The sequence below is a fragment of the Bubalus kerabau genome, chromosome 6 (assembly GCF_029407905.1).
Source record: "Bubalus kerabau isolate K-KA32 ecotype Philippines breed swamp buffalo chromosome 6, PCC_UOA_SB_1v2, whole genome shotgun sequence".
In the NCBI taxonomy this organism is placed as follows: Eukaryota; Metazoa; Chordata; class Mammalia; order Artiodactyla; family Bovidae; genus Bubalus; species Bubalus kerabau.
In genome coordinates this window covers 117,523,877-117,536,029 of record NC_073629.1, presented here as the reverse complement: position 1 = coordinate 117,536,029, position 12,153 = coordinate 117,523,877, and positions in this window count along the sequence as shown.

The window sequence follows — 12,153 nt, the reverse complement described above, 5'->3', positions numbered from 1 at the left end:
TTCCATGGCCTCTGAAACATTGTAACAACCCAGCCTGAAGGAACATGTGTGGAAATCTTAGCTGGAGAATCAGAACTGGGTGTTGCTCAGAATGTGGAAAAAATGCAGAGTGTTTCCTCTGCTAAGCATTTGATCCACACGGTGGTCTGTCCCGCAGCACAGCTGAGGCCCTGGCCAGGGAAGGTGCTGGAAGACCCACGCAGGATCTGCCCACCCTACCTCTTGACCTCAGTTGTGGGTCACCCCACGCTTCCCTTGGAATGACACCAATGCCCCAAACCAGAGCACCCCCTTCTGGGGGGCTGCTGTGTCCAATGCCGGGTTATGGAGCCAAGAAGTCCTCCCCTCCTCGGGGTCCACAGCTTCTTCCACCAACAGCACAGACTTTTCTCGGAGAAGGAAGAAAGCCCTGGCTGAAGGTGCTGGCCTGTGATGTGCTGGGTCTGTGGGAGGGTGAACCCGATGGGCCACAGCCGAGCCTGCAATGGTGCTAGGAAACACTGCCCTCCTGAATGCAGTCATGGATCTGGTGGTGCTCCCCAAATGGCAGCTGAAGTCTCACTTCCTGTGATGGAATGAACTCTATGCTGTATAACTATGCATATAATTAAACACAAATTTCAGAATTTAGAAAAGCCCTTTCAAGCCTGGCATAAAAAGTCTGATGCTTTGAACTTCTAATGTGTGTGCACCTTACCTGCCCAGACTGACCGTGGGCCCTGTGGGGGGAGGGTCAGTGGGATGGAAGACGGTGCCAAGGGTGGGTGTCTCTGACCCCATTGGTCTGTTCTCCCAGGCTTTGCGTCCAAGTGGGTTTTGAGGCGTCTCCTGGACACTGTTCCGTCCTCCAGTGGCACAACCCCCTCTTCTGGATGCTGGTCACTTGTCTTCGCTGCACGCCTCTGGCTAGAGACCTGTAGGAGTCAGAGCAGTTCTGATGTGTCTGGCGTCCTCGAGGTGCCCCGGCCAAGCTACCTTTCCGGGACAAGTGCGATGATGCTGGCTTTTGTGTTTACACATGGTCAGTGGATGACCAGCTGCTGAGCCACGGGGTGTGGTGACCTGGCTGGAGGCAAGCCCTGAGGTGGGGATGGTCTAGAGGGAACCCACAAAGACAGGGTGTCCAGGAGACCCCAGAAAGGCCCTGCAGAGGGGTCAGGCTGAGCCACTGCTTCAGGGAGTTTCATGGAGATGTGACTTCTTCGCTGAGCAGTTTGGAGAGACATGGTGGCGACTGTCGCTGCTGCGGAGTCTCTTTGGATGGGACTGTGTGTGAAATGGGATGCATGGCCTCCCTCCCCACCAGTCTCTGCAGCTGACCTTCCCACTCCCCAAATGAGCTCTCGTCCTCACTGGGCAAGGGAGCCAGAGAGACCCCTTCCAAGGGCAGCTCCCTTTATTGATTTCCTGTGGCTGCTGCAACAAGTCATCACAAACTTGGTGGCTTCAAACAACAGAAACTGATTTCCTTGCAGTTCTAGAGGTCAGAATCTGCCTGCAATGCAGGAGACCTGGGATCGATCCCTGGGTTGGGAAGATCCCCTGGAGAAGGGAATGGCAACCCATTCCAGTATTCTGGCCTGGAGAATCCCATGAGCAGAGGAGCCTGGTGGGCTACAGTCTATGGGGTCGCAAAGAGTTGGACATGACTGAGTGACTTCCGCTTTCACTTTCCACTTTCTAGAGGCCAGAAGACCCAAATCCAGGGGTTGGCAGGGCTGCGCTCCTTCCAGAGGCTCTAGGCGGGGAGATGTCCTCCTTTCTTACAGCTTCTGGGGATCCCAGGCGATCCTTTGTTTGTGGTCATGTCACCCGTCCTCTGCACCATTCTCTCCCCCTTGGCCTCTCTCTCTTTAGTCTATTATAAGGGCGCTGCTCATGGCATTTAGGGCCCATGCAGGAAATCCAGGATGTTATCCTTGTGAAACCCTTAATTACATCTGCAAAGACCTTTTTCCAAATAAGGTCAAATTCTGAGGTCCCCGGGGGTTAGGATAGATCTTCTGGGGGAGCTGCCAGTCAATCTGGGCTTCTCTGGTGGCTCAGTGGTAAAGAATCCTCCTGCCAATCAGGAGACATAGGAGAATGTGGGTTTGCTCCCTGGGTCAGGGAGATCCCCTGAAGGAGGAAATGGCAACCCACTCCAGTATTCTCTCCTGGAAAATCCCATGGACAGAAGAGCCTGGTGGGCTACAGTCCATGGGATTACAAAGAGTTAGACATGACTGAGTAACTGAACACACACACACACACACACCATTCAAAACACAGTAACTAAACATCCAACACATCCCTTTTTCCAGGCTTCATCCCTATAAGACTCTGCAGAGTCTTACCAGAAGAAGACAAAGGACACAGCTACGTGTTGGCTCTCCAGGGGGCCTCTCTGCTATGTGGCACTAAATGGTGTGAAGGAGAGACGTCTTTTAATTCCTATTTGTTTAGTGAGTGTTTACATTCTGTGTGGTGCAGAGCAGGTAGAGGGGCAGACCAGCTTCTCCTGGATATACAGCTACTGCTCCTTTGTGTGATGCTGGTGCCTGACTCCTTCTCCAGGCTCGCAGACCCTGTCAAGGCTAGACCTTAACATTGGCCTTGCTCCCTCCTGGGCTGGCCTTCCTCTGGGGTTGACCAGTTGTTTGGCCTTGATATCCCCATGGGTCACTCCCTAAACACCCAGACCCCAGTGAGGAAGCATGGGTTCACTGCGGCTCCAAGGGGGGGCATTTCAAGAGCAGAGCCTTCCTCCAGAGAAGGGGCTCCGTTCATTCCAGTTCAGTTCAGTCGCTCAGTCGTGTCCGACTCTTTGTGACTGCATGGACTGCAGCAAGCCAGGCTTCTCTGTCCATCACCAGTTCCTGGAGTTTACTCAAACTCATGTCCATTGAGTCGGAGATGCCATCTAACCATCTCATCCTCTGAGAAGGGGCTAACATGATAATTTTAGGCTGGGTAGTATGTCACAAAGAGTCCTTTTAAGGAGGTAAGTACTCTTCAAATTATAGTAATAAATACATACCTGAACGTTTAAAAGGAATGGTAGAAATAAAAGAGCAGAAACAGGATAAAGAGAAGGAGTGGGTGAGAGTGGACCAGAAACACTGCATTATTCCTCAGAAGTGCTGACACTTTCTGTTTGGGGCCTGTTGCTTAGTGAAATTCCACAACTGGGGCGTCATTCCTACTGGATTCAGGCTTGTTCAGAAACCTCATGAGACCAACGGCTTCTACTATTTTAATATATGGGTCAGTGGAAAACGGTTGGAAATCTGGTAGCTGGTTAAAATTTTACAGGCCCGCCCTGTTTGAATAGACACATTTATACTTGAGTTGATGCTCAAATAAATTACACTGAGAAGTGGTAGAAAGTTTGTCAGAAAAAAGTTTTGGAGGGTGGGAGGAGTGGAAGTCTCAGAGACATGGAGCTGGGTGGGGGGCCGCTAGAAGACCACCAGCCCTGCGCTCCCTCCCCCGCCTCAGGTCTCAGGACCCCCGCTATCTCCCTGCTGTGACAGAGGTCATGACCTAAGCCCTGCAGCGTGTGTTTTGTTTCCAAGAAAACTTGCCCCCAGCTCGAAAAATCCAGATGGACGCAGGGTGAGATCTCCAGCTTGTCTTGAAGAGCCAGAAGTCCTGGCCACTAGGGGCTGGCGTGCTTGCAGGGCAGAGGCTCCTCTGGCCCCCGGTTCCCACCTCGCCTAAACCACACGGGACTGTAGAAATGGGTGTGAGAGGGCATTCTGGAGAAGGGCAGTGTCAGAAGGGGGGCGGCATCTAGGAATCGCAGACTGGTCTCTGAGAGGTCTGTGCATGGAGGTGGGCATTCATACGGACAGACGAGCATATGCACACACACCTGTATATGTGTTCACGTTTATGTGTGTGTGTGTGTGATTCTATCACTGGTCTGTCTATCTGTCCATCTATCCCACAGGTATAACTGATATACCTGGAGCCGGCCTGGGAGCCTGGGCTCTGGTGTGTGGCCCCCTTCAGGGAAGCAGAGCAGAGACTGATATCCTTAACCCGCTGGTGGGCCAGATGGAACCTCTGGGGAAGGGAGGACAGGGCCAGTCCCCAGCAGCTGGGCCTTGGCCTGAAATCCTTCAGGGTTCCAGAGAGCCATGGAGTCCTTCATCAGCACCTCCAGAGGGGAAACAGCCCAGTAAAGATTCTACAGAACTGGCTTCTGAGAACTATGCAGTATGTTTAATTAAACAGTAAGTTGATTAACACAATATATAATATATTTAAATATATTTAGCTGTATAGTATAATTAGGTTATATATATTCTATTGTGTGTTAATGTGTATAATACATCAGATCAGATCAGATCAGATCAGTCGCTCAGTCGTGTCCGACTGTTTTCGACCCCATGAATCGCAGCACGCCAGGCCTCCCTGTCCATCACCAACTCCCGGAGTTCACTCAGACTCACGTCCATCGAGTCAGTGATGCCATCCAGCCGTCTTATCCTCTGTCGTCCCCTTCTCCTCCTGCCCCCAATCCCTCCCAGCATCAGAGTCTTTTCCAATGAGTCAACTCTTCGCATGAGGTGACCAAAGTACTGGAGTTTCAGCTTTAGCATCATTCCTTCCAAAGAAATCCCAGGGCTGATCTCCTTCAGAATGGACTGGTTAGATCTCCTTGCAGTCCAAGGGACTCTCAAGAGTCTTCTCCAACACCATAGTTCAAAAGCATCAATTCTTCGGTGCTCAGCCTTCTTCACAGTCCAACTCTCACATCCATACATGACCACAGGAAAAACCATAGCCTTGACTAGACGAACCTTTGTTGGCAAAGTAATGTCTCTGCTTTTGAACATGCTATCTAGGTTGGTCATAACTTTCCTTCCAAGCATAATATAATCATCAATCACTTATATTCTGATTTTTCCCAAAAGATATTGAGAGGGTATTCCTTACTATGCACACACATACCCTTTTATAGAAAGTATATAAAATAAGAGAAAAGGCCAGATCAGCTGGAAAAAGGGGTTATAAGATAAATATTGGGAGAGGTAAATTTCTTTTCAAAATTAGTTATAGAAGGAAGTGACTGCATAGCTTCTGAGACAAAATTCTTGAAGTGTCAGTCTGTAGCAAAGGGTCTCAGTGATGCCTTTTTTTGTAGCTGGGCTCTGAAGATGCTGAGAACATGGTAAAGAAGGGTTTCTGTGGGGCCAGGCTGATGGAGTTCAGGAAGGTGGCTTCTGCCCCTTGGATTTGAGGTGATGGTGGGCTTCAGACTGGAGCTGCTGCTGCTGCCAAGTCGCTTCAGTCGTGTCCGACTCTGTGTGACCCTGAGGACGGCAGCCCACCAGGCTCCCCTGTCCCTGGAATTCTCCAGGCAAGAACACTGGAGTGGGTTACCATTTCCTTCTCCAATGCATGAAAGTGAAAAGTGAAAGTGAAGCTGCTCAGTTGTGTCTGACTCTAAGCGACCCCATGGACTGCAGCCTACCAGGCTCCTCTGTCCATGGGATTTTCCAGGTAAGAGTACTGGAGTGGGGTGCCATTGCCTTCTCCTCAGACTGGAGAGGGAACCACATTTCTATCACCCCTCAGAGAAAGTGAAACTGAAAGTGTTAGTTGTTCAGTCCTGTCTGACTCTTTGCGACCCCATGGACTGTAGCCCACCAGGCTCCTCTGTCCATGGGATTCTCCAGGCAAGAAAACTGATGTGGGTAGCCATGCCCTTCTCCAGGGGTTGAACGTGAGTCTCCTGCATTGCAGGCAGATTCTTTATTGTCTGAGTCACCAAGGAAGCCCACCCCTCAGAGGGGACCTCTGAAATCATCTACTCTCAGGTAGCTTGCAAAATCAAAGAGGAAATAGCTTATTCAGATCATCAGATAAGATCAGTCGCTCAGTCGTGTCCGACTGTTTTCGACCCCATGAATCGCAGCACGCCAGGCCTCCCTGTCCATCACCAACTCCCGGAGTTCACTGAGACTCATGTCCATCGAGTCAGCGATGCCATCCAGCCATCTCATCCTCTGTCGTCCCCTTCTCCTCCTGCCCCCAATCCCTCCCAGCATCAGAGTCTTTTCCAATGAGTCAACTCTTCGCATGAGGTGGCCAAAGTACTGGAGTTTCAGCTTTAGCATCATTCCTTCCAAAGAAATCCCAGGGCTGATCTCCTTCAGAATGGACTGATTGGATCTCCCTGCAGTCCAAGGGACTCTCAAGAGTCTTCTCCAACACCACAGTTCAAAAGCATCAACTCTTCGGTGCTCAGCCTTCTTCACAGTCCAACTCTCACATCCATACATGACCACAGGAAAAACCATAGCCTTGACTAGACGAACCTTTGTTGGCAAAGTAATGTCTCTGCTTTTGAACATGCTATCTAGGTTGGTCATAACTTTCCTTCCAAGGAGTAAGCGTCTTTTAATTTCATGGCTGCAACCACCATCTGTAGTGATTTTGGAGCCCAGAAAAATAAAGTCTGACACTGTGTCCACTGTTTCCCCATCTATTTTCCATGAAGTGGTGGGACCGGATGCCATGATCTTCGTTTTCTGAATGTTGAGCTTTAAGCCAACTTTTTCACTCTCCACTTTCACTTTCATCAAGAGGCTTTTGAGTTCCTCTTCACTTTCTGCCATAAGGGTGGTGTCATCTGCATATCTGAGGTTATTGATATTTCTCCCGGCAATCTTGATTCCAGTTTGTGTTTCTTCCAGTCCAGCGTTTCTCATGATGTACTCTGCATATAAGTTAAATAAACAGGGTGACAATATACAGCCTTGACGTCCTCCTTTTCCTATTTGGAACCAGTCTGTTGTTCCATGTCCAGTTCTAACTGTTGCTTCCTGACCTGCATACAAATTTCTCAAGAGGCAGGTCAGGTGGTCTGGTATTCCCATCTCTTGAAGAATTTTCCACAGTTTATTGTGATCCACACAGTCAAAGGCTTTGGCATAGTCAATAAAGCAGAAATAGCTTATTACGACACTGTAAATTCCTTTTATCAATTGGATACTGAAAGTGAGTTTTAAAGACTTGTATACATTTCATCTCATTTTGCCATAACTCACAGCAGAGTTAATGGAATAACATATGCTAAGGTTCCACCATTGACCTTGTTCAGTTTGGATCCCATAACTCTTCAGTGGACATGAGTTTGAACAAACTCTGGGAAATAGTGAAGGACGGGGAAGGCTGGTGTGCTGCAGTCCCTGGGGTCGCAGAGAGTCAGACATGACCTAGCAACTGAACAGCAGCAGCATACCTCTTTCTGATGATTTTGGCAAAACAGCTTACAGAAAAAATCTTCTCTTCCTAGTAGAACTGACAAGAAGGTGGATCATTTCATAAAGGAAGAGCTGCGAGCTTTTGAGGAGGTGAGCTCTCTGTACCACGGGGACTGTAATGAGGAGGAGGTCCTCAATCAGCAGAATGGAAGACGCCGAAAGTGATTCTTGAAGTGTGAAAGTTCTTTCTTCTGCGGGATGTCCGGCTCCTCTCTGACCAAGGGCGAGGGCAGCCCCAGGTGGGGGTGCAGAAGGGCTCTGCCTGGATGAGGGCTTCTCACCTCCTCTCTTCTTTCCTCTTCTCTCCCTTTTCTAAGGCTGCTGTGGTATTTTTATTTAAATATCACCATTACAGGTCCAAAGTGTTTCATCATGCAGATCAATTCTAATCACATCCCTAACCTAAAGCAGAAATGTGTGACAGAAATAACCCAACTTATAGATTCGTTTTTGGGGTCTCTTCCTGTGTTTTGCTGTACATTAAGTTCTGCCAGGGCTGGAGTGTGTCATCAGCTCCTAGCATCTGCTGTCAGATAGGAAATACCTGGTAAATGCTTAAGGATTAACAATGCAGCGTTCAGATGCACCCGCCTGAAATTCCTGCTTTCTGGGATTCCTTCTGTGGATGATCTCAGTGGCTCTGGTGTCTGGAGGAGGTGCCAGCTCTCCTCACTCCTTCTGAGGGTTTGGGAAGGGCAGGACACACCCACCTTGGGGTGCAAATCCAGCCTTCTTGGGAGGGAAACAGCGCCCACCTTGGTCCAGCGGATACAGCCTATCAGGGTCCTAACAGGATGAGGGAGGCTTCTAGAAGACACTCTGAGGTCATTGGAAAAGACCCTGATGCTGGGAAAGCCTGAGGGCAGGAGGGGAAGAAGGCAGCAGAGGATGAGAGGGTTGGATGGCATCACTGGCATAATGGACATGAGTGTGAGCAAGCTCCAGGAGACAGTGAAGGACAGGGTGGCCTGGTGTGCTGCAGTCCACGGGGTCGCAAAGAGTCAGACTGAACACCAGCAAGCACCGAGGTCTTTGGAGTCACTGCTGGGTTCTAGTGGCCTGGTGGAGATGACTGTTCAAGCTTGGTCCCCCTACAGGGCTTCATTCATTGCTTCCTGGGTGATGTGGGGACAGAATGCGTGAGGACAGACAGACGGGGCCTGGGAACATCCGCAGGGGCCATGAGTGTCTTCAAGTGCGGCTGTTGCAGAGACCAGTACTCGAGAACGCAAGCACAACTCTCGAGAGCTGGAGAACTCAGGTTCATGACACCAGCAGGGCCCAGAGGAGTTACCACTCCAAGCTCTGAGCCCCGAGCAAAGGGGCTAGAGTTGTTATACACGGACAGGCATGCTTAAGCCGGTTTGCGGGTTTGTAGGGGCTGGGCGATTGCAAAGAGCAGGACAAGGGTGAGTGAGATAAGCTCCAGTTCCTAGTATTGTGAGTCCTCGCTTTCTGAGACTGATGTGATCCAGATTTTGCAAGGAGCAAGCGGAGTTACAGGGGAAGAAGGAGCAGGAAGTCATGTAAAATTTTAACTTCTCCTCTTCACAGCCAGGACAGCAGCACGGCTGTCCTGGGCGCCATGAGTCACTCACCCCAGGTCCAGCTCATCCCAAGACCTGCCCCTCCCTCACGTTCCTGCCTCGCAGGAACGCTGGTAGTTCTGGGCACCCACCGCGCAGCTCCAGGGCTCCCCCTCTGCTGTCACTGTTCCTTTTCCCTGGGATGCCTTCTCCCCGCTGCCTCCACACTCAGAAAACTCCTATACATCCTTCCAGATGAGGTTTAGGCATCCTCTCCAGGAAAGCTTTCCTGACCCTGTCACCTGGGGTGCTCAAGGATGCAGGTCCTAGAAATGACTGAAGTAGGGGTGGCGAGTGGCATTGGTGGGGAGCTAGGCTTTGTAAATAAGTTCCAGATGATTCTGAGATGCAGCCCGGCTTATAATCACTGCTCTGCTCCAAGTGTTGAAAGTGAAACTCGCTCTGTTGTATCCAACTCTTTGCAATCCCATGGACTACAACCCACCAGGTTTCCTCTGTCTATGGAATTTTCCAGGCAAGAATACTGGAGTGGGTTGCCATGCCCTTCTCTAGGGGATCTTCCAGACTCAGGGTTCGAACCTGGATCTTGTGCATTGCAGGCAGGTTCTTTACCATCTGAGTCACCTGGGAAGCCCAGTTGCTCGCAAAGGCCATGCTATTTATATGCTTATTTTTGGGGGTAAGCTTCATCAGTTCTTCAAACTTTCTTCCTGGAAATGAACTTTCAACCTCAGATGGTGGATAAGACACCGCCAAATGAAAATGCCAGGAGTGAAAAATTGGTACCTGGCTGGTTTGACTGTGATGTTCTTGGGGAGGTGAATGGATGGGTGTCAGGTGCCTGCCTCGTGGCTCAGAGCAGCTGCTACATGATGCAGAGGGAGCAATGGACACCACAAGGGTTTTCTACAGGCAGGGAGTGTCCCACCCTTGGGCATGTGAATATACACACACAGTCTGCACGACACCCTTGTGGGCAAGTATTTCCCACCCCTACCTTACAGAGGAGGACCTGAGACCTGAGAAGAGCAGGGCCTGGCTCTAGGTGACTTGGTCCAGCTGGGATTTGGTGCAGACATTCTGGAACACAGCTGGCTCAGGTCTGACTTCTGGAAGCAGAGGCTGAGATGGATTCTCCCACAAGTGACTGACCCGGGGACATGGGCGGGTCTGGAGGATGGGAGCAGGGGATGGGGAGAAAGGCAAGCCGTGTGCAGCCATGCAGGCTCTCACTGCAGCTCTGGGGCACACGTGGAGCCTGTCCTGCACTATTTGCACCCCCGCCTTGGCCAGTCTTGTGCTTTGGGCCTCGCTTAGGAGCGAGGACAGTGGGGGCACAAATTCCTGGCACTTCTGGAGAGAATCCTGCAGAGAAGGCTGCAGGGGAACGAAAGCCTTTCTCAGCCACACCTGCAGCTGTTTGGGGCTGGGCTCCCCTGACATGACAAGGGGTCCCAGGGGCTGGACAGGGAGCCCCAGGTGTGGCTATAAGGGCCCTACCCCTAAATAGGGTGCAGAAGTGTCAGCCACCCCACCAGGTCCAAGCCTGGTCAGTGCAGTTCTTGAGAGCGGCATGCTTCTGGGGTTTTCCCTGGGCTCATGCATCTTGAGCATGGCAGGCATCAGTAGGTCTGATCCCTGGGCATCTCTTTACTGCTGCCGGGGGGGGGGCATCCTTCCCTGGAGAGAATAAGGAGGTGACAAGGGATGTCCTGAGGTTGTTGAAGCCCTTCCTCTGTGCTGAGGCCCACTTGGTCTGTGTTTAGTGTCTGTAGCCCTTGACAGGTCCTGGCATGAGCAAGCCCTTGGGAACAGCTTGCTTGTATGAGTGAATGAATGAATGACTAGATGAGTGAGTGAATGAATGAGTGAGTGAATGATAAGTGAATAAACGAGTGAGTGAATGAATGAATAAGTGAGTGAATGACTAGAGTGAATGATAAGTGAATGAATGAGTGAGTGAATGAATGAATGAGTGAGTGAATGAATAAATAAGTGAATGAATGAGTGAGTGAATGACTAGAGTGAATGATAAGTGAATGAATGAGTGAATGAATGAATGAGTGAGTGAATGAATGAATAAGTGAATGAATGAGTGAGTGAATGACTAGAGTGAATGATAAGTGAATGAATGAGTGAGTGAATGAATGAATGAGTGCGTGAATGAGTGAGTGAGTGAATGGATGAGTGAATGAAGCAATGGTGCCTCCAGCCTCATTGCTATCAAGTTCCAGCCAGGAGGCTGCAGGGGAGACAAGGTCTTGCTTTCCGCCCCTTCTCAGTCTCTGGGCAGGACTGCAGCCCACTCCCCACCCTCCTGCCTGCCCCCCGCCACTCTCAGAACTTGGCTGGTAGATTTCACGTGTGTCTGTGTCTTTTCAAGAGTTCCCTGTGCTTCCTCAGGATGCTCGGCTGCTGGGGGTGAGGAGTGATGGGGAGCTTTGGCATGCCCGGGGCTCAGGGCTGGAGGGGTGAGGCGAGGCGAGGGCGGGGCAGAGACCCGCGGGCACGGCCATGGTTACTGTTTACAGAAGCCAGGCTGCAGCAGCCAGTGGAAAAAGGACTTCACCATTGCCTGTAAACCGTGAATCAGGGGCTGCCCTTGCTCGCGGCTTCCTCGGTGAGTATCCCATTCATTCTGCCTCTGCAGGGAGGGCTCAGGGGCACGGAGAAGGGTGTGCCCCTGCCACCCTTCCTACGGCCGGCTGCCGGGCAGTCTGTCTGCTCCACCCGAGATGCCTCATTGAGCCCAGCCCGCCAGGCCCCTCCCGGTCCGTGGCTGCGGCAGGCGGGCCGGAGGGGAGCGGGCCCTCCTTTGCTGGCCTCCACCCTTACTCACTGCCCTGTCATCTTCCGCTGTCCGCACCCACCTGCTGATCGCCTCCCGGTCCTGGGCAGGGGCAAGGAGCCCACCCTCCTCCCTTCGGTCCTCCCATCTCCACCCACCCTCCTCTCAAAGGGTGCCTGGCTTTCCCCTCTCTCAGTGCTGGCAGCAAGGTGCTGGGTGTGGAGGGTGGACCGCTTGGGTCCAGGGCACAGAAGTGACCCCCTGGCAGCCCTGCGTCTGAAATGGCAAAGCTTCTTACTTGTTAGATCTGCTAGAACATCCCGTGGCCTTTGAAACGCTTTGACTTAACTCCTCTCAACCACGCTCCACAGCAACCCTGTCGGACCAGAAAGATGGGAGAATCCTTCTCATGTTACCAGAGAGAAAACTGGAGCTCGGCTGGAGTGACTGGTTCAAGGTCCCACAGCCAGTTGGTGCAGAGCATCTGCACTGCAAGCCCCCTGGGCCAGCCAGATGCGGCCCCGCCCTGCGCTCTGCCCCTGCTTGTCCTGCGCAGGAT